The sequence below is a fragment of the Siphateles boraxobius genome, unplaced genomic scaffold (genome assembly GCF_051911475.1).
Source record: "Siphateles boraxobius isolate OS27281-9 unplaced genomic scaffold, OSU_SipBor_1 91, whole genome shotgun sequence".
In the NCBI taxonomy this organism is placed as follows: domain Eukaryota; kingdom Metazoa; phylum Chordata; class Actinopteri; order Cypriniformes; family Leuciscidae; genus Siphateles; species Siphateles boraxobius.
In genome coordinates, this window is record NW_027509221.1 from 685771 (window position 1) to 712499 (window position 26729).

Below are 26729 nucleotides of genomic sequence, written 5' to 3' on the forward strand. Positions count from 1 at the left end.
GGGGACGTACAGTGGATTATTGGACAAATAGTGGCTTCGTGGGATGGGACGTATAGTGGGTTATTGGACAAATAGTGGCTTCGTGGGATGGGTCGTATAGTGGGTTATTGGACAAATAGTGGCTTCGTGGGATGGGACGTGTAGTGGGTTATTGGACAAATAATGGCCTCGTGGGATGGGACGTATAGTGGGTTATTGGACAAATAGTGGCTTCGTGGGATGGGACGTATAGTGGGTTATTGGATAAATAGTGGCTTCGTGGGATGGGGACGTATAGTGGGTTATTGGACAAATAGTGGCTTCGTGGGATGGGGACGTATAGTGGGTTATTGGACAAATAGTGGATTCGTGGGATGGGACGTAAAGTGGGTTATTGGACAAATAGTGGCTTCGTGGGATGGGACGTATAGTGGGTTATTGGACAAATAGTGGCTTCGTGGGATGGGACGTATAGTGGGTTAGTGGACAAATAGTGGCTTTGTGGGATGGGACGTAAAGTGGGTTATTGGACAAATAGTGGCTTCGTGGGATGGGACGTATAGTGGGTTATTGGACAAATAGTGGCTTCGTGGGATGGGACGTATAGTGGGTTATTGGACAAATAGTGGCTTTGTGGGATGGGGACGTATAGTGGGTTATTGGACAAATAGTTGGTTCGTGGGATGGGACGTACAGTGGGTTATTGGACAAATAGTGGCTTCGTGGGATGGGACGTATAGTGGGTTATTGGACAAATAGTGGCTTCTTGGGATGGGACGTATAGTGGGTTATTGGACAAATAGTGGCTTTGTGGGATGGGACGTATAGTGGGTTATTGGACAAATAGTGGCTTCTTGGGATGGGACGTATAGTGGGTTATTGGACAAATAGTGGCTTCGTGGGATGGGACGTATAGTGGGTTATTGGACAAATAGTTGGTTCGTGGGATGGGACGTACAGTAGGTTATTGGACAAATAGTGGCTTCGTGGGATGGGACGTACAGTGGGTTATTGGACAAATAGTGGCTTCGTGGGATGGGAGATAAAGTGTGTTATTGGACAAATAATGGCTTCGTGGGATGGGCACGTACAGTGGATTATTGGACAAATAGTGGCTTCGTGGGATGGGACGTATAGTGGGTTATTGGACAAATAGTGGCTTCGTGGGATGGGTCGTATAGTGGGTTATTGGACAAATAGTGGCTTCGTGGGATGGGACGTGTAGTGGGTTATTGGACAAATAATGGCCTCGTGGGATGGGACGTATAGTGGGTTATTGGACAAATAGTGGCTTCGTGGGATGGGACGTATAGTGGGTTATTGGATAAATAGTGGCTTCGTGGGATGGGGACGTATAGTGGGTTATTGGACAAATAGTGGATTCGTGGGATGGGACGTAAAGTGGGTTATTGGACAAATAGTGGCTTCGTGGGATGGGACGTATAGTGGGTTATTGGACAAATAGTGGCTTCGTGGGATGGGACGTATAGTGGGTTAGTGGACAAATAGTGGCTTCGTGGGATGGGACGTATAGTGGGTTATTGGACAAATAGTGGCTTCGTGGGATGGGACGTATAGTGGGTTATTGGACAAATAGTGGCTTCGTGGGATGGGACGTATAGTGGGTTATTGGACAAATAGTGGCTTTGTGGGATGGGGACGTATAGTGGGTTATTGGACAAATAGTTGGTTCGTGGGATGGGACGTAAAGTGGGTTATTGGACAAATAGTGGCTTCGTGGGATGGGGACGTACAGTGGATTATTGGACAAATAGTGGCTTCGTGGGATGGGACGTATAGTGGGTTATTGGACAAATAGTGGCTTCGTGGGATGGGACGTATAGTGGGTTATTGGACAAATAGTGGCTTCGTGGGATGGGACGTATAGTGGGTTATTGGACAAATAGTGGCTTCGTGGGATGGGTCGTATAGTGGGTTATTGGACAAATAGTGGCTTCGTGGGATGGGGGCATATAGTGGGTTATTGGACAAATAGTGGATTCGTGGGATGGGACGTATAGTGGGTTATTGGACAAATAGTGGCTTCGTGGGATGGGACGTATAGTGGGTTATTGGACAAATAGTGGCTTCGTGGGATGGGGACGTATAGTGGGTTATTGGACAAATAGTGGCTTCGTGGGATGGGACGTGAAGTGGGTTATTGGACAAATAGTGGCTTTGTGGGATGGGACGTATAGAGGGTTATTGGACAAATACTGGCTTTGTGGGATGGGACGTAGAGTGGGTTATTGGACAAATAGTGGCTTTGTGGGATGGAACGTAAAGTGGGTTATTGGACAAATAGTGGCTTTGTGGGATGGGGACGTATAGTGGGTTATTGGACAAATAGTGGCTTTGTGGGATGGGGACGTATAGTGGGTTATTGGACAAATAGTGGCTTCGTGGGATGGGGCGTATAGTGGGTTATTGGACAAATAGTGGCTTCGTGGGATGGGAGATAAAGTGTGTTATTGGACAAATAATGGCTTCGTGGGATGGGCACGTACAGTGGATTATTGGACAAATAGTGGCTTCGTGGGATGGGACGTATAGTGGGTTATTGGACAAATAGTGGCTTCGTGGGATGGGTCGTATAGTGGGTTATTGGACAAATAGTGGCTTCGTGGGATGGGACGTGTAGTGGGTTATTGGACAAATAATGGCCTCGTGGGATGGGACGTATAGTGGGTTATTGGACAAATAGTGGCTTCGTGGGATGGGACGTATAGTGGGTTATTGGATAAATAGTGGCTTCGTGGGATGGGGACGTATAGTGGGTTATTGGACAAATAGTGGATTCGTGGGATGGGACGTAAAGTGGGTTATTGGACAAATAGTGGCTTCGTGGGATGGGACGTATAGTGGGTTATTGGACAAATAGTGGCTTCGTGGGATGGGACGTATAGTGGGTTAGTGGACAAATAGTGGCTTCGTGGGATGGGACGTATAGTGGGTTATTGGACAAATAGTGGCTTCGTGGGATGGGACGTATAGTGGGTTATTGGACAAATAGTGGCTTCGTGGGATGGGACGTATAGTGGGTTATTGGACAAATAGTGGCTTTGTGGGATGGGGACGTATAGTGGGTTATTGGACAAATAGTTGGTTCGTGGGATGGGACGTACAGTGGGTTATTGGACAAATAGTGGCTTCGTGGGATGGGACGTATAGTGGGTTATTGGACAAATAGTGGCTTCGTGGGATGGGGACGTATAGTGGGTTATTGGACAAATAGTGGCTTCGTGGGATGGGACGTATAGTGGGTTATTGGATAAATAGTGGGTTCGTGGGATGGGACGTACAGTGGGTTATTGGACAAATAGTGGCTTCGTGGGATGGGATGTATAGTGGGTTATTGGACAAATAGTGGCTTCGTGGGATGGGGACGTACAGTGGTTTATTGGACAAATAGTGGCTTCGTGGGATGGGACGTATAGTGGGTTATTGGACAAATAGTGGCTTCGTGGGATGGGGACGTACAGTGGGTTATTGGACAAATAGTGGCTTCGTGGGATGGGACGTATAGTGGGTTATTGGACAAATAGTGGCTTCGTGGGATGGGGGCATATAGTGGGTTATTGGACAAATAGTGGATTCGTGGGATGGGACGTATAGTGGGTTATTGGACAAATAGTGGCTTCGTGGGATGGGACGTATAGTGGGTTATTGGAAAAATAGTGGCTTCGTGGGATGGGGACGTATAGTGGGTTATTGGACAAATAGTGGCTTCGTGGGATGGGACGTGAAGTGGGTTATTGGACAAATAGTGGCTTTGTGGGATGGGACGTATAGTGGGTTATTGGACAAATAGTGGCTTCGTGGGATGGGACGTATAGTGGGTTATTGGACAAATAGTGGCTTCGTGGGATGGGGACGTACAGTGGGTTATTGGACAAATAGTGGCTTCGTGGGATGGGACGTATAGTGGGTTATTGGACAAATAGTGGCTTCGTGGGATGGGGGCATATAGTGGGTTATTGGACAAATAGTGGATTCGTGGGATGGGACATATAGTGGGTTATTGGACAAATAGTGGCTTCGTGGGATGGGACATATAGTGGGTTATTGGACAAATAGTTGCTTTGTGGGATGGGGACGTATAGTGGGTTATTGGACAAATAGTGGCTTCGTGGGATGGGACGTAAAGTGGGTTATTGGACAAATAGTGGCTTTGTGGGATGGGGACGTATAGTGGGTTATTGAACAAATAGTGGCTTTGTGGGATGGGGACATATAGTGGGTTATTGGACAAATAGTGGCTTCGTGGGATGGGGACTTATAGTGGGTTATTGGACAAATAGTGGATTCGTGGGATGGGACGTAAAGTGGGTTATTGGACAAATAGTGGCTTCGTGGGATGGGACATATAGTGGGTTATTGGACAAATAGTGGCTTCGTGGGATGGGACGTATAGTGGGTTATTGGACAAATAGTGGCTTCATGGGATGGGGACGTATAGTGGGTTATTAGACAAATAGTGGCTTCGTGGGATGGGACGTGTAGTGGGTTATTGGACAAATAGTGGCTTTGTGGGATGGGACGTAAAGTGGGTTATTGGACAAATAGTGGCTTTGTGGGATGGGACGTATAGTGGGTTATTGGACAAATAGTGGCTTCGTGGGATGGGACGTAAAGTGGGTTATTGGACAAATAGTGGCTTCGTGGGATGGGACGTAAAGTGGGTTATTGGACAAATAGTGGCTTTGTGGGATGGGGACGTATAGTGGGTTATTGAACAAATAGTGGCTTTGTGGGATGGGGACGTATAGTGGCTTATTGGACAAATAGTGGCTTCGTGGGATGGGGACTTATAGTGGGTTATTGGACAAATAGTGGATTCGTGGGATGGGACGTAAAGTGGGTTATTGGACAAATAGTGGCTTCGTGGGATGGGACATATAGTGGGTTATTGGACAAATAGTGGCTTCGTGGGATGGGACGTATAGTGGGTTATTGGACAAATAGTGGCTTCATGGGATGGGGACGTATAGTGGGTTATTAGACAAATAGTGGCTTCGTGGGATGGGACGTGTAGTGGGTTATTGGACAAATAGTGGCTTTGTGGGATGGGACGTAAAGTGGGTTATTGGACAAATAGTGGCTTTGTGGGATGGGACGTATAGTGGGTTATTGGACAAATAGTGGCTTTGTGGGATGGGACGTAAAGTGGGTTATTGGACAAATAGTGGCTTTGTGGGATGGGGACGTATAGTGGGTTATTGGACAAATAGTGGCTTTGTGGGATGGGGATGTATAGTGGGTTATTGGACAAATAGTGGCTTCGTGGGATGGGGCGTATAGTGGGTTATTGGACAAATAGTGGCTTCGTGGGATGGGACGTATATTGGGTTATTGGATAAATAGTGGCTTCGTGGGATGGGACGTATAGTGGGTTATTGGACAAATAGTGGCTTTGTGGGATGGGGACGTATAGTGGGTTATTGGACAAATAGTGGCTTCTTGGGATGGGACGTAAAGTGGGTTATTGGACAAATAGTGGCTTCGTGGGATGGGGACGTACAGTGGATTATTGGACAAATAGTGGCTTCGTGGGATGGGACGTATATTGGGTTATTGGATAAATAGTGGCTTCGTGGGATGGGTCGTATAGTGGGTTATTGGACAAATAGTGGCTTTGTGGGATGGGACGTGTAGTGGGTTATTGGACAAATAATGGCCTCGTGGGATGGGACGTATAGTGGGTTATTGGACAAATAGTGGTGAAGGGGTCGGATTGGAATCCACTGCTGCTTCAATGTATATGTAATGATTGATTATAATTAAGGTATTAATCAATATTTTTCCTTCTAAATATCAAATGAGTTGAATGACTTCTCTGGAGATTTTACTTTATTTATATAAGTTACCATTGTGATTACTGAAATGTTCTTTTCATGTATTCTTTAATGTCTGTATTTGATATCTGAATGCAGTGCTTGCTTATTTAACACAGCTTCCAGAAATGAAATAGGGACTTGTTTTTTGTTTGAGAAAGGTCTTCAATGTGTTAAAACATATAGGGGTCATTGAAGCCAATAGTTTAAGGGGCCATTTCTTCGTTAAAGCCTTTCTTTCCAGTTAGACTAAAGTTTAGCTATCCTTCAGAGAAAGAACGGATTATCTTGATGTTTTGAGAGGACTCTCCTGTTTATAGTGAGAGCCTGGCCAAATCCAACCTTGGAAAAGCTGTGTGTCGGTGTGTGTGTTAGTCTTCTTGGTTACAGGTTAAGGAACCACTGGTATTATTGGAGATTGACTGAGTTGTTGTTCTGGACATGCTGGCGCCCAGCAACCCAAATCTGCGACCTGGAAGGTCATGACGTGCCTAACTTCAGCTGCATAATCGATGAAGATATGCTTCAGTCTATCTGTATATGTGTGGAAAATTACTGTGTTTATCTATTTCATAGCCAATGAGAATCATTCATCCTGTAAGCAATGACGTAGCTTAGACCTTGGAAATCGTACAACTGCTGTGATCTTTGTAACTGTAAGCGGGGAGGCCTACGAACTCCTGTGCGAGTATTGAAGCTGACTTCTGCTGATGAAACTGCAAACTATCTTCAGTAAATATTTTCTTTAATTTTTTATAATTCTGACTCTGGGTCTTCATTCTTCATATCTGGTTCTGGGTCTTTAACTGTACACCCCTTACAGTGGCTTCGTGGGATGGGACGTATAGTGGGTTATTGGACAAATAGTGGCTTCGTGGGATGGGAAGTATAGTGGGTTATTGGACAAATAGTGGCTTCGTGGGATGGGGACGTATAGTGGGTTATTGGACAAATAGTGGCTTCGTGGGATGGGACGTGAAGTGGGTTATTGGACAAATAGTGGCTTTGTGGGATGGGACGTATAGTGGGTTATTGGACAAATACTGGCTTTGTGGGATGGGACGTATAGTGGGTTATTGGACAAATAGTGGCTTTGTGGGATGGAACGTAAAGTGGGTTATTGGACAAATAGTGGCTTTGTGGGATGGGGACGTATAGTGGGTTATTGGACAAAGAGTGGCTTCGTGGGATGGGGCGTATAGTGGGTTATTGGACAAATAGTGGCTTCGTGGGATGGGACGTAAAGTGGGTTATTGGACAAATAGTGGCTTCGTGGGATGGGGACGTACAGTGGATTATTGGACAAATAGTGGCTTCGTGGGATGGGACGTATAGTGGGTTATTGGACAAATAGTGGCTTCGTGGGATGGGTTGTATAGTGGGTTATTGGACAAATAGTGGCTTCGTGGGATGGGACGTGTAGTGGGTTATTGGACAAATAATGGCCTCGTGGGATGGGACGTATAGTGGGTTATTGGACAAATAGTGGCTTCGTGGGATGGGACGTATAGTGGGTTATTGGATAAATAGTGGCTTCGTGGGATGGGGACGTATAGTGGGTTATTGGACAAATAGTGGATTCGTGGGATGGGACGTAAAGTGGGTTATTGGACAAATAGTGGCTTCGTGGGATGGGACGTATAGTGGGTTATTGGACAAATAGTGGCTTCGTGGGATGGGACGTATAGTGGGTAAGTGGACAAATAGTGGCTTCGTGGGTTGGGACGTATAGTGGGTTATTGGACAAATAGTGGCTTCGTGGGATGGGACGTATATTGGGTTATTGGACAAATAGTGGCTTCGTGGGATGGGACGTATAGTGGGTTATTGGACAAATAGTGGCTTTGTGGGATGGGGACGCATAGTGGGTTATTGGACAAATAGTTGGTTCGTGGGATGGGACGTACAGTGGGTTATTGGACAAATAGTGGCTTCGTGTGATGGGACGTATAGTGGGTTATTGGACAAATAGTGGCTTCGTGGGATGGGGACGTACAGTGGATTATTGGACAAATAGTGGCTTCGTGGGATGGGACGTAAAGTGGGTTATTGGACAAATAGTGGCTTCGTGGGATGGGTCGTATAGTGGGTTATTGGACAAATAGTGGCTTCGCGGGATGGGACGTGTAGTGGGTTATTGGACAAATAATGGCCTCGTGGGATGGGACGTATAGTGGGTTATTGGACAAATAGTGGCTTCGTGGGATGGGACGTATAGTGGGTTATTGGACAAATAGTGGCTTCGTGGGATGGGGACGTATAGTGGGTTATTGGACAAATAGTGGATTCGTGGGATGGGACGTATAGTGGGTTATTGGAAAAATAGTGGCTTCGTGGGATGGGACGTATAGTGGGTTATTGGACAAATAGTGGCTTCGTGGGATGGGGACGTATAGTGGGTTATTGGACAAATAGTGGCTTCGTGGGATGGGACGTGTAGTGGGTAATTGGACAAATAGTGGCTTTGTGGGATGGGACGTAAAGTGGGTTATTGGACAAATAGTGGCTTTGTGGGATGGGACGTATAGTGGGTTATTGGACAAATAGTGGCTTTGTGGGATGGGGACGTATAGTGGGTTATTGGACAAATAGTGGCTTCGTGGGATGGGACGTATAGTGGGTTATTGGACAAATAGTGGCTTCGTGGGATGGGGACGTATAGTGGGTTATTGGACAAATAGTGGATTCGTGGGATGGGACGTAAAGTGGGTTATTGGACAAATAGTGGCTTCGTGGGATGGGACGTATAGTGGGTTAGTGGACAAATAGTGGCTTCGTGGGATGGGACGTATAGTGGGTTATTGGACAAATAGTGGCTTCGTGGGATGGGACGTATAGTGGGTTATTGGACAAATAGTGGCTTCGTGGGATGGGACGTATAGTGGGTTATTGGACAAATAGTGGCTTTGTGGGATGGGACGTATAGTGGGTTATTGGACAAATAGTTGCTTCGTGGGATGAGACGTATAGTGGGTTATTGGACAAATAGTGGATTTGTGGGATGGGACGTAAAGTGGGTTATTGGACAAATAGTGGCTTCGTGGGATGGGACGTATAGTGGGTTATTGGACAAATAGTTGCTTTGTGGGATGGGACGTATAGTGGGTTATTGGACAAATAGTGGGTTCGTGGGATGGGATGTATAGTGGGTTATTGGACAAATAGTGGCTTCGTGGGATGGGACGTATAGTGGGTTAGTGGACAAATAGTGGCTTCGTGGGATGGGACGTATAGTGGGTTATTGGACAAATAGTGCCTTTGTGGGATGGGGACGTATAGTGGGTTATTGGACAAATAGTGGCTTTGTGGGATGGGGACGTATAGTGGGTTATTGAACAAATAGTGGCTTTGTGGGATGGGGACGTATAGTGGGTTATTGGACAAATAGTGGCTTCGTGGGATGGGACGTATAGTGGGTTATTGGACAAATAGTGGCTTCGTGGAATGGGGACCTATAGTGGGTTATTGGACAAATAGTGGATTCGTGGGATGGGACGTAAAGTGGGTTATTGGACAAATAATGGCCTCGTGGGATGGGACGTATAGTGGGTTACTGGACAAATAGTGGCTTCATGGGATGGGGGCGTGGCCTGGGAGTGGGGGGGGGGTCAACGGGACATTTGCCCAATATAGTGGGTTATTGGACAAATAGTGGGCCCGTGGGATGGGGGCGTGGCCTGGGAGTGGGGTGGGGTGGTCAACGGGACATTTGCCCAATATAGTGGGTTATTAGACAAATAGTGGGTCTCAGAGGGGGTCCGGGCCCCCCGACCCTGCCAGCGCTGGTCGGTCACCCGTAATTTGTGTTATCTACATGTATGTTAAAATCTCCAACAATTATTGCTTTATCGACATTGACCAATAGATCTGAGAGAAAGTCTGCAAACTCTTTTAGGAAATCAGCATAGGGCCCTGGAGGTCTATATACAGTAGCCAAGGCTAGAGATAATAGGGATTTCTTTCTTACATCTAAGAGCGTAACATTTAGCACAAGTACTTCAAAAGAATTAAACCTGTGACCTGTTTTCTGAGTAACATTTAGAATATCTCTATAGATTGTTGCAACACCGCCGCCACGACCGATCAGACGGAGCTCATGCTTATAACAGTATCCTGGTGGAGTAGACTCATTTAGACCGAAATACTCATTTGGTTTAAGCCAGGTTTCATTAAGGCAAAATACATTGAAACTATTATCTGTGACCATTTCATTTACAATAACCGCCTTAGGTGTGAGCGATCTAATGTTTAGAAGACCTAGCTTTAGAAATTGTTTTTGTTCACTGATATTGAGATTTTCTTGTTTAATTACAATAAGATTTTTCCTAGATCCTACAGTAGATTTATTGTTTGGCCTCACTAAACGAGGAATAGACACAGTTTCTACATAATGTTCTACACTACTTGTATCAATTAATTTGGGACAGCAAAGATTGTGATTTGGACTTTGAATTACTAGTCAGATGGTGTGTAACATCTTGGAGATGTTGTCCGACAGAATAGCCGCTCCGATTCTGCTGGGGTGCAGGCCATCAATGGTCAGTGGGATGAATAGGCTGTTCGTGGTCACATATGTGGTCAGTGGGATGAATAGGCTGTTCGTGGTCACATATGTGGTCAGTGGGATGAATAGGCTGTTTGTGGCGGCGGTCAGTGGGATGAATAGGCTGTTTGTGGTCACATAGGCGGTCAGTGGGATAGATAGGCTGTTTGTGGTCACATAGGCGGTCAGTGGGATGAATAGGCTGTTTGTGGTTACATAGGCGGTCAGTGGGACGAATAGGCTGTTCGTGGTCACGTGGGCATTTAGTGGGACGAATAGGCCGTGCATGGTCGCATAGGCAGTCATTGGGATGAATTAGCTGTTCGTGGTCACATAGGCGGTCAGTGGGAGGAATAGGCGGTAATTGGGACGAAAAGGACTTCCGTGGTCACATAGGAGGTCAGTGGGACGAATAGGCTGTTCGAGATCACATAGGCGTTCAGGGGGACGAATAGGCTGTTCGTGGTCACATAGGCGTCCAGAGTGACGAATAGGGTTTTTGTGGTCACACAGGCGGTCAGGGGATGAATAGGCTGTTCGTGGTCACATAGGCGATCAGTGGGACGAATAGGCGGTTTGTGGTCACATAGGCGGTCAGTGGGACGAATAGGCTGTTCCTGGTCACATAGGCGGTCAGTGTGACCAATAGGCTGTTCCTGGTCACATAGGCGGTCAGTGGGATGAATAGGCTGTTCCTGGTCACATGGGCGGTCAGTGGGACGAATAGGCCGTTCCTGGTCACATAGGCGGTCAGTGGGACGAATAGGCTGTTTGTGGTCACATAGGCGGTCAGTGGGACGAATAGGCTGTTCATGGTCACATAGGCGGTCAGTGGGACGAATAGGCTGTTCGTGGTCACATAGGCGGTCAGAGTGACGAATAGGCCGTTCGTGGTCACATAGGCGGTCAGTGTGACGAATAGGCCGTTCGTGGTCTATACGTCCCCCGGAACGCCTATGTGACCTCAACCCTCACATGCAATGAACTGTGACTCTTCACCCCCATAACACACACGCACACAAACACACACACACACACACACGCACGCACGCACGCACACACACACACACACACACACACACACACACACACACACACACATGGGAATCCAGGATTAAATCAGGCATGTTGCATGAAAATGCTGTAAACATATATATTTATATATATTCATTTTGTTTTTTTATATATATATTTGCAGTGCGAGAGGGAAAGATTGAGGATAAAGATCTTCTGTCTGATCTGCAGGACATCAGTGACAGTGAGAGGAAGACCATCACACCAGAGTCATCATCACTGGGTACATCTCTCTCTCTCTCTCTCTCTCTCTGAGTTGTGTTAGATGTGTGTTGATTGTGTGTGTGTGTTTCGTCAGGCTCTGGCACTGAGGAAGAAGAAGGTGAGGAGAATGAAGAGGAAGAGTCCAGCAGCCAGAGTGAGGGAGAGTCAGGATCAGAGTCTGAGGGGCCAGAACACAGCGGAGGTTCACACACACACACACACACACACACACACACACACACACACACACACACACACACACACACACACACACACACACACACACACACACACACACACACACACACACACACACACACACACACACACACACACACACACACACACACACACACACCTCGGGGGAATGGCGGCATATTCTGGTTTGGTACCAACTGTATGCAGAAATAACAGTGGGACACATGGGGGTGTGCGATATCACAATATTTGATCGTGGAAGAGTCTCCACTATCTGCTTCTGAAGAAATGTCGTAGTATCGCGTTACTGCGCTCATTCTATCAGTGCCAGTTCTGTTACATTCACATCACATGTTAAGGCAGAGGTAGAGTCACACTCACGGGACACTGCCATTCACTAAAGTTCATTATTTGCATGTGATGAAAGCCTTGCAGGCTAAACATTTCATTCACATACACCGACGCTCACAGGCACTAAAAGCCTGTCAAACAGCGCCTTGAGTGTCCACAAACACCCGGACAGGAGCCGAGGCCAGCCGAGCCACAGACCGTGAGTCTCCCGTCATCATGCAGTGCTATAGTCTAGAGTAAACTGAGATTTCTGCACCCCTAGTTCTAGAGACAGTCCAATATAGCGACCACCCCCTGCTGCTACGGCTACGTTCATGAGAACATATATGCTACTTTTGCTTACAGTAGAGGCATCACGTACCACTGGATTCATGTCCATCTCAAGCTGTTGTTCTGGTTTAGTTTGTAATCTCCACTCATACTGGCTCCTGTTCTGCACTGGTGTGTTCAGTCTCATGCTGTATGTTAACACGTTGATGCTGTGTGTTTTTCAGTGAACTTAAGATTTCCTCATGAACCGAGATGCTTTCGGTGTTTTTATAAAGTGGGAAAGAAAGTGGGATATGATGATCGTGTCCATGAAGGAATTAGAAGATCGGAAGGCCAGAAAGTATGTTGCTCTTTCTCCAAAAACAAACGTTTTGTCTCTTGTTTCCTTCTGTGAACTTAGAGTCTTGCCATAAACATCAGTGTTGACAGTTTTGATCAAAAAGTGTTTAAAAAATGTAGACTGTAGATGATCATGTGCAAAAAATTGTCTTTATTTTTTAGGTTGCCATCAAATTTGTTGAGAGATGCAGATTTTGGGAAAGATCGGTAAGTTGACAAGACTTTATTCTTCATGAAGTCCTCTAGAAAGAATTGGTTTGTTAAATTCGGTAATATAGATAGTATGAGATATCACTGAATTACACAGCCAAAGCCTAGAAGCATCGGTTGTAGAGTTCATGTAAAGTTTTTTTTTCATTTACTGGGTTTCCATCGCAACGTGAAGCAAATCTTTTTCGAATGAGCATCATTAAATGTGAGCAAATGTTTGACTATTCCTTTTAACTCTAAAGAAAATAGTGTCAAAGTCAGTTAGAATAATCAAATGTAACAATTTATTATGTCAGGTAAATGTATCATGCCAATTACATAATCAATCCAAAGATAATCGATACACAACATCAAATGCTCTGGAATAAAGAGAAGAGATGCAAACCCAGCATTTGATCTGAATTACAGAAAGGCCCAGAATCCCTTGCTGCGGTCCATTAAATAGCCAGAACCTCTTTTTGTTTTACTTATTTGGAAATGAGACATTTGTACCCGTCACACTGAGACATTGATTCGAATGATACTGTGATGTGCTTACAATGGTTTTATTTTGAATAGTTCAATATAAATCAAATTAATTTGGCAAATGGGTTTCCATCTCCCAATATTCGCATTAATCCTTTTTCGCACAAGTAAAAAAAAAACTTCAAGCGAGTGTGTGTGAACTTGAGTGTGTGTGAACCTTTTTAAGACTTAAGGGATTTTTTCCTCATTTGCCATTTCCATCACGTTTCTGATGCGAGACTTTAAATTGTGCATAAAAACAGGGTGATGGAAACATGGCTAATGCTTTCATCTTTCATTTCCCTCACTCTTTAATTAGGAGATTTGAATTTAGCCAATGTTTTGTCAATCTCTTTTCTTTAGCCTGAGTTTGTCAAGGAGGGCACTACATTGTGGGAAATGCAAAAGTGTCCAACTTGTGACCATTTCATACGGCTATATGAGCGTTTCTTCTTGAAAGACCAAACCGTCCTGGTAATGGAGCATGTTCCTGCCTATGTGCCCTTGAGGGAGTTCATCAGAGGAAACGGAGGGTGCCTGACCGACGAGACAGCGAACCGCATCATGAGCCAAATTTATGTTGCAGTGCATTACTGCAAGGATAAGGATGTTATTTACCCATTACTCAAGAGATACATACTGATCAACCCAAAAATCCTGCATATAAAATATGCACACGTTGCCGAAAAAGAATTCAATAGTGAGTTGACTTTTTGAGCACAGATCACTGATAACTGGTGATGTTTTACTAAACACTGGAAATGTATTGCTTGCAGGAATTCTTCAGGAAATTCAGGAAGAAACGGATGAGGTTTTGGGAATGGAATGCACGGCTCTATTCGCTATGGTACTACACAACATAGACCCGTCCTGGGGTAAGATTGATAACAAGAACAAAGTGGAACTAACATTGCTTGGAAAACGTCTCAGGTTACGTATGTAACCCTGGTTCCCTGATAGGGAACGAGACGCTGCATTTGAGACGCGGTGGGAACGCTCTGCGTGATTACGTCGTGAAGCACGTGTAAAATCAGTCCAATGGAAGCCCGCTACGACATAGGTGACGTCATAGACCAGGAAACTATAAAGCAACCCTGAAATCAGACCGCGATAGCTTCTGAAAAACCTGAAGCAAGTCTATCAGGGCATGCAGCAAGTATGGCAGGCAAACGCAGCGTCTCGTTCCCTATCAGGGAACCAGGGTTACATACGTAACCTGAGACGTTCCCTTTCAAGGGAACTCGAGCTGCGTTTGAGACGCGGTGGGAACCCTATACCCACTACGCCATAGTGACAAATGCCCGTTCTGTGTGAGGTCCTGCGCACACTAAGAAGCAAGCAACCTCGGCCCAGGAGTGGAGAGGTCAAGGTCATAAAACCTGACAAATGTATGCGGAGAGGACCATCCTGCCGCATTACACACGTCAAGAAGGGAAACTCCCGAAATTAAGGGCCATAGAGGCCGCCATACTCCTAGTAGAATGGGCCCGCACAGCCATAGGTGAAGACTGTCCGGCCGCTTCATAAGCCAATGAAATAGCCTCGACTATCCATTTACTCATAACCTGCTTAGATGCAGGGCATCCTCTTTTGAGTGACCCAAAACAAACAAATAGTTGCTCAGATTTACGCCACAGGGCAGCTCTGTGAACGTAGGCATCTAAAGCCCGGACTGGACATAACAGGTTAAGCTGTTCCTGGTCAGGGGTATTAAAGGGTGGAGGATAAAAGGCCTGCAGCACTATTGGGCCCCCAACATTCAGTGGGACCTCAGGAATATAACCCGGCCTGGGGTGAGAAATGCCTTCACCATACCAGGTACAAATTCCAGACATGAAGGAGCAACCAACAAAGCATGTAAATCACCAATTCTCTTGATAGATGAGATAGCAAGGAGAAATAAAGTCTTTAGAGTGAGGAACTTTTCAGAAACCTCCTCGATGGGCTCGAAGGGAGCTAAAGCCAGACCCTCGAGTACAATGGCCAAGTCCCAAGCCGGTGCTCTAGAGTGCAGTGCAGGTCTCAACCTCAATGTACCACGGAGAAAGCGAGTAATTAGAGGGTTTCTCCCAATAGAAGTACCCCCCAGAGGGGTGTGGTAGGCAGATATAGCCGCCACGTAAACCTTTAGGGTGGAAGGTGATAACCTGGCCGAGAAACGGTCTTGCAGAAAATCAAGAACTGAACCAACAGGGCAGTTAACAGGATCTAACTGACGTTCAACACACCACGTGGTGAAAAGTTTCCATTTTAGCGCATACAGCCTTCTCATGGAAGGAGCTCTGGATTGAAGAATGGTTTCTACAACATCGGTCGAAAGACCGGTCTCCCTGAGCCTGGCACCCTCAGAGGCCAGGCCCACAGTTTCCACAACTCCGGCCGAGGGTGAAATATCGTGCCCCCGGCCTGAGACAGGAGGTCCACCCTGATTGGGATCTCCAAGGGGGAGCCGTCCAGAAGAGACACCAAGTCCGAGAACCAAACTCGGGTCGGCCAATAAGGGGCTACTAGAAGCAGACGAGCCCCTTCTCGGCGAACCCTCTCCAGAACCCCCGGAAGCAAAGATATTGGGGGGAAGGCGTACAGGTGCAGCCTCGGCCACACCTGCACCATAGCATCCAGACCGAGAGGAGCTGGGTGCGTTAGAGAGAACCACATGGGACAATGGGTTGAATCTGATGATGCGAAAAGGTCTACCTGAGCACGACCAAACTTTTCCCACAGGAACTCCACCACTTCTGGGTGAAGTCTCCACTCCCCGGGCCTCAGCCCCTGTCTTGACAGAATATCTGCTCCCACATTCTGACGCCCCGGAATATATACCGCCTTGAGCGACAGTAACTTCCCCTGGGCCCATAGGAGGATCTGATGGGCCAATTTGCAAAGGTGACGTGACCTCAGACCCCCCTGATGGTTGATATAGGAGACCACCGAAGTGTTGTCTGTGCGGACCAACACGTGATGGCCTCTCAGGTCTGGCAGGAAATATTTGAGTGCTCGAAATACCGCCATCAACTCTAAACGATTTATGTGCCAGGAACATTGATGGTCCTGCCACAGACCTTGCGCCGAGCGGCCACTCATGACCGCCCCCCATCCCGTGAGGGAAGCATCCGTCGAAAGCGTGACGCGTCGACAAGGAGCCCCCAATACTGGGCCCTGGGCGAGGAACCAAGGTTTCTTCCACAAGGCCAAGGCACGAAGGCATAGCCGCGTGACCTTGATCTTGCGGAACGGATTTCCCCTTGGAGAAAACCCCTTGGTCCTGAGCCACCATTGCAGGGGTCTCATGTACAGAAGGCCAAAAGTAATAACGTTGGACGCAGCTGCCATGAGACCCAACAGTCTCTGAAACTGTTTCACAGTGAGTGACTGGCCTAGTTTCACATTCTTTGCGGCTGTGAGAATCGCAGAAATACGAGCAGGAGACAGGCGTGCCTGCATTGTGGTCGAATCCCAAATTACACCTAGAAAAGTGGTCCTCTGAGCAGGGAGGAGCTCACTCTTTTTGGTGTTTAGCCGCAACCCCAAACTCTTTATGTGGGACAGAACAGCATCTCGATGCTGAACTGCCACCTGCTCTGAACCTAGGCCAAATGGAAGAACCCGATATTGGTATGCTTCGCCCCCGAAAGCGAACCTCAGGAACCTCCTGTGATGAGGATGGATAGATACATGGAAGTACGCGTCCTTCAAGTCTATTGTGACAAACCATTCCTCGGATAGAATCTGTGATACAATCTGTTTGAGTGTAAGCATTCTGAACTTGAGTTTCTGAACCCTGCTGTTTAACTGGCGCAGGTCTAGAATAGGACGCAGCCCTCCATCCTTCTTTGGAACAATGAAGTAACGGCTGTAAAACCCTGACTCTCTGCTGGGAGGAGAAACGCTTTCTATAGCTCCCTTTCGAAGAAGTGTCAGTACTTCTTGCTCCATTACCAGAGCCTGCTGTGAGTCCACCACCGTGGGGAGGACTCCTTGAAATCAGGGCGGACGAGAACCGAGCTGAATTCTGTAACCCTTTTCTATTATGTGCAGGACCCATAGAGAAATATTTGGCAGAAGTTTCCACGCTGCCAGAAATTCCGATAAGGGAACCAGTCTCTCGAGACTGGCCTCTGGATTTGATTGAACAACCATTTCGGTGCCCTGAAGCGGCGAACCGGCAGGGAACAACCGAACTGACCATTCTACAACCCTCCTCAGAGGATTGCACGGGGACGCTGACACCTCGGCGCCCTGAAGCGGCGAACCGGCAGGGAACAACCGAACTGGCAGCGCTGCGACCCTCCTCAGAGAGTCGCACCCCAGAGGGCGCCGTTAGGAGAAACGATTTCTCAAAACCGTTCCTATTTTTTTTTTTTTTCATTCGACAGGACTTCTTGTCTAAGCTTTATTAGAGATGACGACAGTCCTCAGATCTTGCCTACCTCTAACTAGCTTAGTTGCTACGACTCTCCTCGGAGGATCCTAGGAAAATGCAGGCACCTCGGCACCCTGAAACGGCGAACCGGCAGGGAGACCGAACTGACTGCTCTACGACCCTCCTCGGAGGATCGTATGGGGACGCTGACACCTCGGTGCCCTGAACGGCGAACCGGCAGGGAACAACTGAACTGGCAGCGCTGCGACCCTCCTCAGAGAGTCGCACCCCAGAGGGCGCCGAGGAGAAACGATTTCTCAAAACCGTCCCTACCCCGGAGGGGACCACCCTTAGAAGCCTGATAGCCTCGGCATCAGGTCTTCTTCTTTGTACTTTATGCCAGTTTCAGGAACATAGATTGGTGAGGAAGAAACCTCTGGAGCGCCGCTGAAAGGTTTAGTTTTCTTGAAAGCGGAGCGTCCAGAAGAACAGACATTTTTATCTTTCTTTTTCTTTATTTTTATATCAGAAAAACGTATACATATAAACATATATATATATATATATATATATATATATATATATATATATATATATATATATTCTCGAATAAAGTCAATGCTGACATCCTCACATTCATCTATGTCCTTAAATACTTTACCCACCAGTACTGCCTAATAAAATTTATTTATTATTAAAGATGGCTGGTGGGTAACGTCGGGGTTAAAAATGATGACGCCGACTCGGGAGAGAGAAAGCTCGCAAGCGTCTCTATAATCCAAGGCACTGTCATACCATGATACTTAATACCCATAACATTACTCTAGTTAGACGTTTGGGTATTAAACACATAAAATAGAAACCGGTTTATTCCACGATCTCGACACCAGTGTGGCGATAGGGAAAAACCAGTAGTCCCCGACGAGGAGGCTGAGATACAGAGTTTCCCTGTTTTTTTAGATATATTTCATCGAATAAACTCTTTTTATTTTCACTCTCATAATGTTCAGCTGTCCAGTAAATATTTAACTAGCAACAGCATTAGAAAAGCCTCCTTTTAAAAGCTCCTCTTTATTCAACAGAGTTATGAGCTGCCTATTTATTGAAAAATCAAACATCTGCCTTTTTCTTAATATTTTTAATTGTTTTGTTCACTTTTTCTTAACAAAACACTAACGATACCAATTCCTCAGAACTGGAAATCGCAGCACACTGGATCTGCAGGTGAAAGCTGAGATAGGGCGGGGCCCGTCCCAACCCACGCTGGCAGATCCGATTTCGAACCCCAAAATGCGAGTCGCCGGCGTGTCTAGGCAACAGTGGGACCCGCGCGGGGAGCGCAAACCGTACCGTCCTCCTCAAAGAACGATCGGCGAGAGCGGAGCGTCTTCATAGATAGACTCATACAATGCTCACAATCAGCCCCCTCGAGGACTGACTGAGCATGCTCCACTCCCAAACAAGCAACACAAAGCTGATGTGTGTGTCCCCACCCGTATATTACGAGGGGCAGGGAACAACACACCGTCTATAATCTTGCTTGATCGCCATAATAATGATAGATATATTGGGCTTGACAGACAACAATAAATAGACAAGGACAGATATACAGAGAGCGCTTGCTGAAGGTGCAGAAGCTATCGCGGTTTCCTGGTCTATGACGTCACCTATGTCGTAGCGGGCTTCCATTGGACTGATTTTACACGTGCTTCACGACGTAATAACGCAGAGCGTTCCCACCGCGTCTCAAACGCAGCTCGAGTTCCCTTGAAAGGGAACACATAAAGCTCTGAAACATAAAGTGACAGTAAAATGATAATTGTCAAACCTTGATGACGAATGAGCAAAGTGTAAAACACGGGGGACTGATAATGAATGTTAGCAGTGATTAGATGTTCATGTCATAGTAACAGCAACAAATGCTTTGTATGTCATGGTAGCATTCACCTTACGTGTACACGCCTATTACAGAAAGGCCAAACGTGATTAATCCGCTCTCTTCACAGCCATTTCCCCAGAACATGTGCCTGATGCAAAATACTACTTGACAACAGAGAACATGGCGGATCATCCCTTGTTTGCAGAAGATTTGGACAGAGAATGAAGAAGAGAGAAGCCAAAAAAGTAAGAACAAGACATTTTTTCTTTTGTCTCTTTTTGATTTTTTTGTTTTGATTTTTGTTTTGATTTTTTGTTTTTTGTTCAATTCAGGTCTTTAAATCAAAAAGACATTATTTGAGATAGAACAGACTCGGACCTAGTCACCCTGAACAATATAATCTAAATAAACTTGAAATCGCTATGGCTTTATGAAAGTGCTCAGACTTGTGGGTGACTGACAACTGCGAGTCTGGAGAAACAAGCATTTATTTATTCATTCTCAGTGTTGAGAAATGTAGCATTAAGAATGTGTAATGTTCTTGTGCTAAAAATAACTAAAGTACCTAATTATGTTACATATTCATTCAGTATGAAAACTAGCGTGTTAATTACTTCTGGATTTAAAAGTACCGTTGTCTCAGTGCTGCGCGAGCTCTCTCACAGACGCGACACAGAGAGAAGACGGGCTACTGTACGTCTAAAGTTTGTTCTTGCTTGTGTTTTTCTGTCAAAATATCAGAAAGCATCATATCTAGTAGCCTATATAATGAGGGGTTTTGTTTACCGTATTTTAACGATTTTTAAAAATGGAGAATACAAAACCCCTCATTATATAGGCCTACTTCATATTCTTTCTAGAATAAGTGATTCGTTTTGCTACTATTGGTCCTGTCTATTCATTGTCAACAGTTTTCTATATATGTTTGTATTGGCTAACGTTTATTCCGCTAACGCGTGTCCTGTTTATAATGTGCAAGACAGCACAAATATAAAACCTTTCTCTGTGGGATTTAGTATCATATTTAGATATTGGAATAATAAATTAAGTGGCCTATTTTAAATGAATCACATGTACACACAATGATCTTATGTTTTTTTTTTATTGTTTTCTACGAGTTTCTTAATTTTAGACTTGACCAGCACACAAACCCTAATGCAAATCAATATTAATCATGAATAAAAATAGTTTTGAGCCGTATTGAAACTTTAAACTTTCACTTTATTATAATGTAGTGTACATTATAATGTAACCCATTCAGTGCGGTGCAAGTGAACTTTTTGATTTGGGTCAAATTCAAAAAACGTTATAAGTATAAACTAGAATAATGAAGATAGGCGTGTGTTTGTGTATATCTTGCATTCTCAAAACTGTGAGAATATATGAGCCCACCCAAACCCCGTGTCCCGTCCCACTGATGCTACTCAGAAAAAATGTCAAGGTTGGCCGGTCTGCAGAGTAATAAATAACTAGATTTGTTTAATTGATGAAATTACTGTCACACAACAGCCAGTTCTTCAGTCGAGCAGTTTTAATGATTCTTAATATTTTAAACAATATTTAATTGTGTTACTGTGGCGAGCAGGACGAGGCTGAGATGAGCACCAGTCTCGAGTGTGTCACGGAGGAGCTACGGGAGCATTAACGCAGGAGCGACGACAGTGAAGAACAGGAGAGGGCCAGGCCTGAACATTCACATTACACTGAATCATTTAGCAGATGCTTCATGGTGGACACCCAGCTGAATGGAGAGGTTGTGATGAAGTGCTGGGTTGTCGGAGGGAGCGGAGGAGTCTCCACCGGGGGCCGGAGCTGCTGCCGTCCGCTTGATGGGGAGGAGCAGTGAATGAGGAACCCGGAGAAGCTGTTGCTGTCCCGCAGGAGTGTGGAGCGTCACAGGCGGGGAGCGTGTGTGTGAGAGCAGGTCAGTCCAGCAATCATCAGAGTTTATGCAAACACACAGTCTATAGACACAGAAGTGAGATACAGGTTACAAACGCACTCTATAGACACAGTAGTAAGATACAGGTTACAAACACAGTCTATAGACACAGTAGTGAGATACAGGTTACAAACGCAGTCTATAGACACAGTAGTAAGATACAGGTTACAAACACAGTCTATAGACACAGTAGTGAGATAAAGTTTACAAACACAGTCTATAGACACAGTAGTGAGATACAGTTTACAAACACAGTCTATAGATACAGTAGTGAGATACAGTTTACAAACGCAGTCTATAGACACAGTAGTGAGATACAGGTTACAAACGCAGTCTATAGAAACAGTAGTGAGATACAGTTTACAAACGCAGTCTATAGACACAGTAGTGAGATACAGTTTACAAACGCAGTCTATAGACACAGTAGTGAGATACAGGTTACAAACGCAGTCTATAGACACAGTAGTGAGATACAGGTTACAAACGCAGTCTATTGACACGGTTGTGAGATACAGGTTACAAACGCAGTCTATAGACACAGTAGTGAGATACAGGTTACAAACGCAGTCTATAGACACGGTAGTGAGATACAGTTTACAAACGCAGTCTATAGACACGGTAGTGAGATACAGTTTACAAACGCAGTCTATAGACACGGTAGTGAGATACAGGTTACAAACGCAGTCTATAGACACAGTAGTGAGATACAGGTTACAAACACGGTCTATAGACACAGTAGTGAGATACAGGTTACAAACGCAGTCTATAGTCAAAGTAGTGAGATACAGGTTACAAACGCAATCTATAGACAGTAGTGAGATACAGGTTACAAACGCAGTATATAGACAGTAGTGAGATACAGTTTACAAATGCAGCCTATAGTCAGTAGTGAGATACAGGTTACAAACGCAGTCTATAGACACAGTAGTGAGATAAAGTTTACAAACACAGTCTATAGACACAGTAGTGAGATACAGGTTACAAACACAGTCTATTGACACAGTAGTGAGATACAGGTTACAAACGCAGTCTAGAGGACAGTAGTGAGATACAGGTTACAAACGCAGTCTATAGACACAGTAGTGAGATACAGTTTACAAACGCGGTCTATAGTCACAGTAGTGAGATACAGGTTACAAACACGGTCTATAGACACAGTAGTGAGATACAGGTTACAAACACAGTCTATAGTCACAGTAGTGAGATACAGGTTACAAACGCAGTCTATAGACACAGTAGTGAGATACAGGTTACAAACAGGGTCTATAGACACAGTAGTGAGATACAGGTTACAAACACAGTCTATAGACAAAGTAGTGAGATACAGGTTACAAACACGGTCTATAGACACAGTAGTGAGATACAGGTTACAAACGCAGTCTATAGACAGTAGTGAGATACAGTTTACAAACGCAGTCTATAGACAGTAGTGAGATACAGGTTACAAACGCAGTCTATAGACAGTAGTTAGATACAGGTTACAAACGCAGTCTTTAGACAGTAGTGAGATACAGTTTACAAACGCAGTCTATAGTCAGTAGTGAGATACAGGTTACAAACGCAGTCTATAGACACAGTAGTGAGATAAAGTTTACAAACACAGTCTATAGACACAGTAGTGAGATACAGGTTACAAACACGGTCTATAGACACAGTAGTGAGATAAAGTTTACAAACACGGTCTATAGACACAGTAGTGAGATACAGGTTACAAACGCATTCTATAGTCAGTAGAGAGATGCAGGTTACAAACGTAGTCTGTAGACACAGTAGTGAGATAAAGTTTACAAACACAGTCTATAGACAGTAGTGAGATACAGGTTACAAACGCAGTCTATAGACACAGTAGTGAGATACAGGTTACAAACACGGTCTATAGACACAGTAGTGAGATACAGGTTACAAACGCAGTCTATAGACAGTAGTGAGATACAGTTTACAAACGCAGTCTATAGACAGTAGTGAGATACAGGTTACAAACGCAATCTATAGACAGTAGTGAGATACAGTTTACAAACGCAGTCTATAGTCAGTAGTGAGATACAGGTTACAAACGCAGTCTATAGACACAGTAGTGAGATAAGGTTTACAAACACAGTCTATAGACACAGTAGTGAGATACAGGTTACAAACACAGTCACTAGACACAGTAGTGAGATACAGGTTACAAACGCAGTCTATAGACAGTAGTGAGATACAGGTTACAAACGCAGTCTATAGACACAGTAGTGAGATACAGGTTACAAACGCAGTCTATAGACACAGTAGTGAGATACAGGTTACAAACGCAGTCTATAGACAGTAGTGAGATACAGTTTACAAACGCAATCTATAGACAGTAGTGAGATACAGGTTACAAACGCAGTATATAGACAGTAGTGAGATACAGTTTACAAACGCAGTCTATAGACACAGTAGTGAGATACAGGATACAAACGCAGTCTATAGACACAGTAGTGAGATACAGGTTACAAACGCAGTCTATAGACACAGTAGTGAGATACAGGTTACAAACGCAGTCTATAGACAGTAGTGAGATACAGTTTACAAACGCAATCTATAGACAGTAGTGAGATACAGGTTACAAACGCAGTATATAGACAGTAGTGAGATACAGGTTACAAACGCAGTCTATAGACACAGTAGTGAGATAAAGTTTACAAACACAGTCTATAGACACAGTAGTGAGATACAGGTTACAAACACAGTCTATAGACACAGTAGTGAGATACAGGTTACAAACGCAGTCTATAGACAGTAGTGAGATACAGGTTACAAACGCAGTCTATAGACACAGTAGTGAGATACAGTTTACAAACGCAGTCTATAGACACAGTAGTGAGATACAGTTTACAAACGCAGTCTATATACACAGTAGTGAGATACAGTTTACAAACGCGGTCTATAGTCACAGTAGTGAGATACAGGTTACACACACGGTCTATAGACACAGTAGTGAGATACAGGTTACAAACACAGTCTATAGTCACAGTAGTGAGATACAGGTTACAAACGCAGTCTATAGACACAGTAGTGAGATACAGGTTACAAACAGGGTCTATAGACACAGTAGTGAGATACAGGTTACAAACGCAGTCTATAGACAGTAGTGAGATACAGGTTACAAACACAGTCTATAGACACAGTAGTGAGATACAGGTTACAAACACGGTCTATAGACACAGTAGTGAGATACAGGTTACAAACGCAGTCTATAGACAGTAGTGAGATACAGTTTACAAACACAGTCTATAGACAGTAGTGAGATACAGGTTACAAACGCAGTCTATAGACAGTAGTTAGATACAGTTTACAAATGCAGTCTATAGTCAGTAGTGAGATACAGGTTACAAACGCAGTCTATAGACACAGTAGTGAGATACAGGTTACAAACGCAGTCTATAGACACAGTAGTGAGATACAGTTTACAAACGCAGTCTATAGACAGTAGTGAGATACAGTTTACAAACGCAGTCTATAGTCACAGTAGTGAGATACAGGTTACAAACGCAGTCTATAGACACAGTAGTGAGATAAAGTTTACAAACACAGTCTATAGACACAGTAGTGAGATACAGGTTACAAACACGGTCTATAGACACAGTAGTGAGATACAGGTTACAAACACGGTCTATAGACACAGTAGTGAGATACAGGTTACAAACGCAGTCAATAGACACAGTAGTGAGATAAAGTTTACAAACACAGTCTATAGACAGTAGTGAGATACAGGTTACAAACACGGTCTATAGACACAGTAGTGAGATACAGTTTACAAACGCAGTCTATAGACAGTAGTGAGATACAGGTTACAAACGCAGTCTATAGACAGTAGTGAGATACAGTTTACAAACGCAGTCTATAGTCAGTAGTGAGATACAGGTTACAAACGCAGTCTATAGACACAGCAGTGAGATAAAGTTTACAAACACAGTCTATAGACACAGTAGTGAGATACAGGTTACAAACGCAGTCTATAGACAGTAGTGAGATACAGGTTACAAACGCAGTCTATTGACACAGTAGTGAGATACAGGTTACAAACGCAGTCTATAGACACAGTAGTGAGATGCAGTTTACAAACGCAGTCTATAGACACGGTAGTGAGATACAGTTTACAAACGCAGTCTATAGTCACAGTAGTGAGATACAGGTTACAAACACGGTCTATAGACACAGTAGTGAGATACAGGTTACAAAAACCGTCTATAGTCACAGTAGTGAGATACAGGTTACAAACGCAGTCTATAGACACAGTAGTGAGATACAGGTTACAAACGTAGTCTATAGACACAGTAGTGAGATACAGGTTACAAACACGGCCTATATACACAGTAGTGAGATACAGGTTACAAACGCGGTCTATAGACAGTAGTGAGATACAGGTTACAAACAGTCTATAGACACAGTAGTGAGATACAGGTTACAAACACGGTCTATAGACACAGTAGTGAGATACAGGTTACAAACGCAGTCTATAGACAGTAGTGAGATACAGTTTACAAACTTAGTCTATAGACAGTAGTGAGATACAGTTAACAAACGCAGTCTATAGACAGTAGTGAGATACAGGTTGCAAACGCAGTCTATAGACAGTAGTGAGATACAGTTTACAAACGCAGTCTATAGTCAGTAGTGAGATACAGGTTACAAACGCAGTCTATAGACACAGTAGTGAGATAAAGTTTACAAACACAGTCTATAGACACAGTAGTGAGATACAGGTTACAAATACGGTCTATAGACACAGTAGTGAGATACAGTGTACAAACACAATCTATAGACAGTAGTGAGATACAGGTTACAAGCGCAGTCTATAGACACAGTAGTGAGATACAGTTTACAAACGCAGTCTATAGACACAGTAGTGAGATACAGTTTACAGACGCAGTCTATAGTCACAGTAGTTAGATACAGGTTACAAACACGGTCTATAGACACAGTAGTGAGATACAGGTTACAAACACAGTCTATAGACAGTAGTGAGATACAGGTTACAAACACAGTCTATAGTCACAGTAGTGAGATACAGGTTACAA

General features: G+C 44.6%; 1 long non-coding RNA gene across 1 annotated transcript; it reads left to right on the forward strand.

The window, feature by feature from the left end:
• The first annotated feature begins 14162 nt into the window (after positions 1-14162).
• On the forward strand, positions 14163-21668 carry LOC143733143 (uncharacterized). Its single transcript, XR_013201277.1, has 4 exons — positions 14163-14206; positions 14283-14381; positions 19876-19993; positions 21334-21668. It is a non-coding gene; the product is annotated as an uncharacterized LOC143733143 (long non-coding RNA).
• Positions 21669-26729: the final 5061 nt, after the last annotated feature.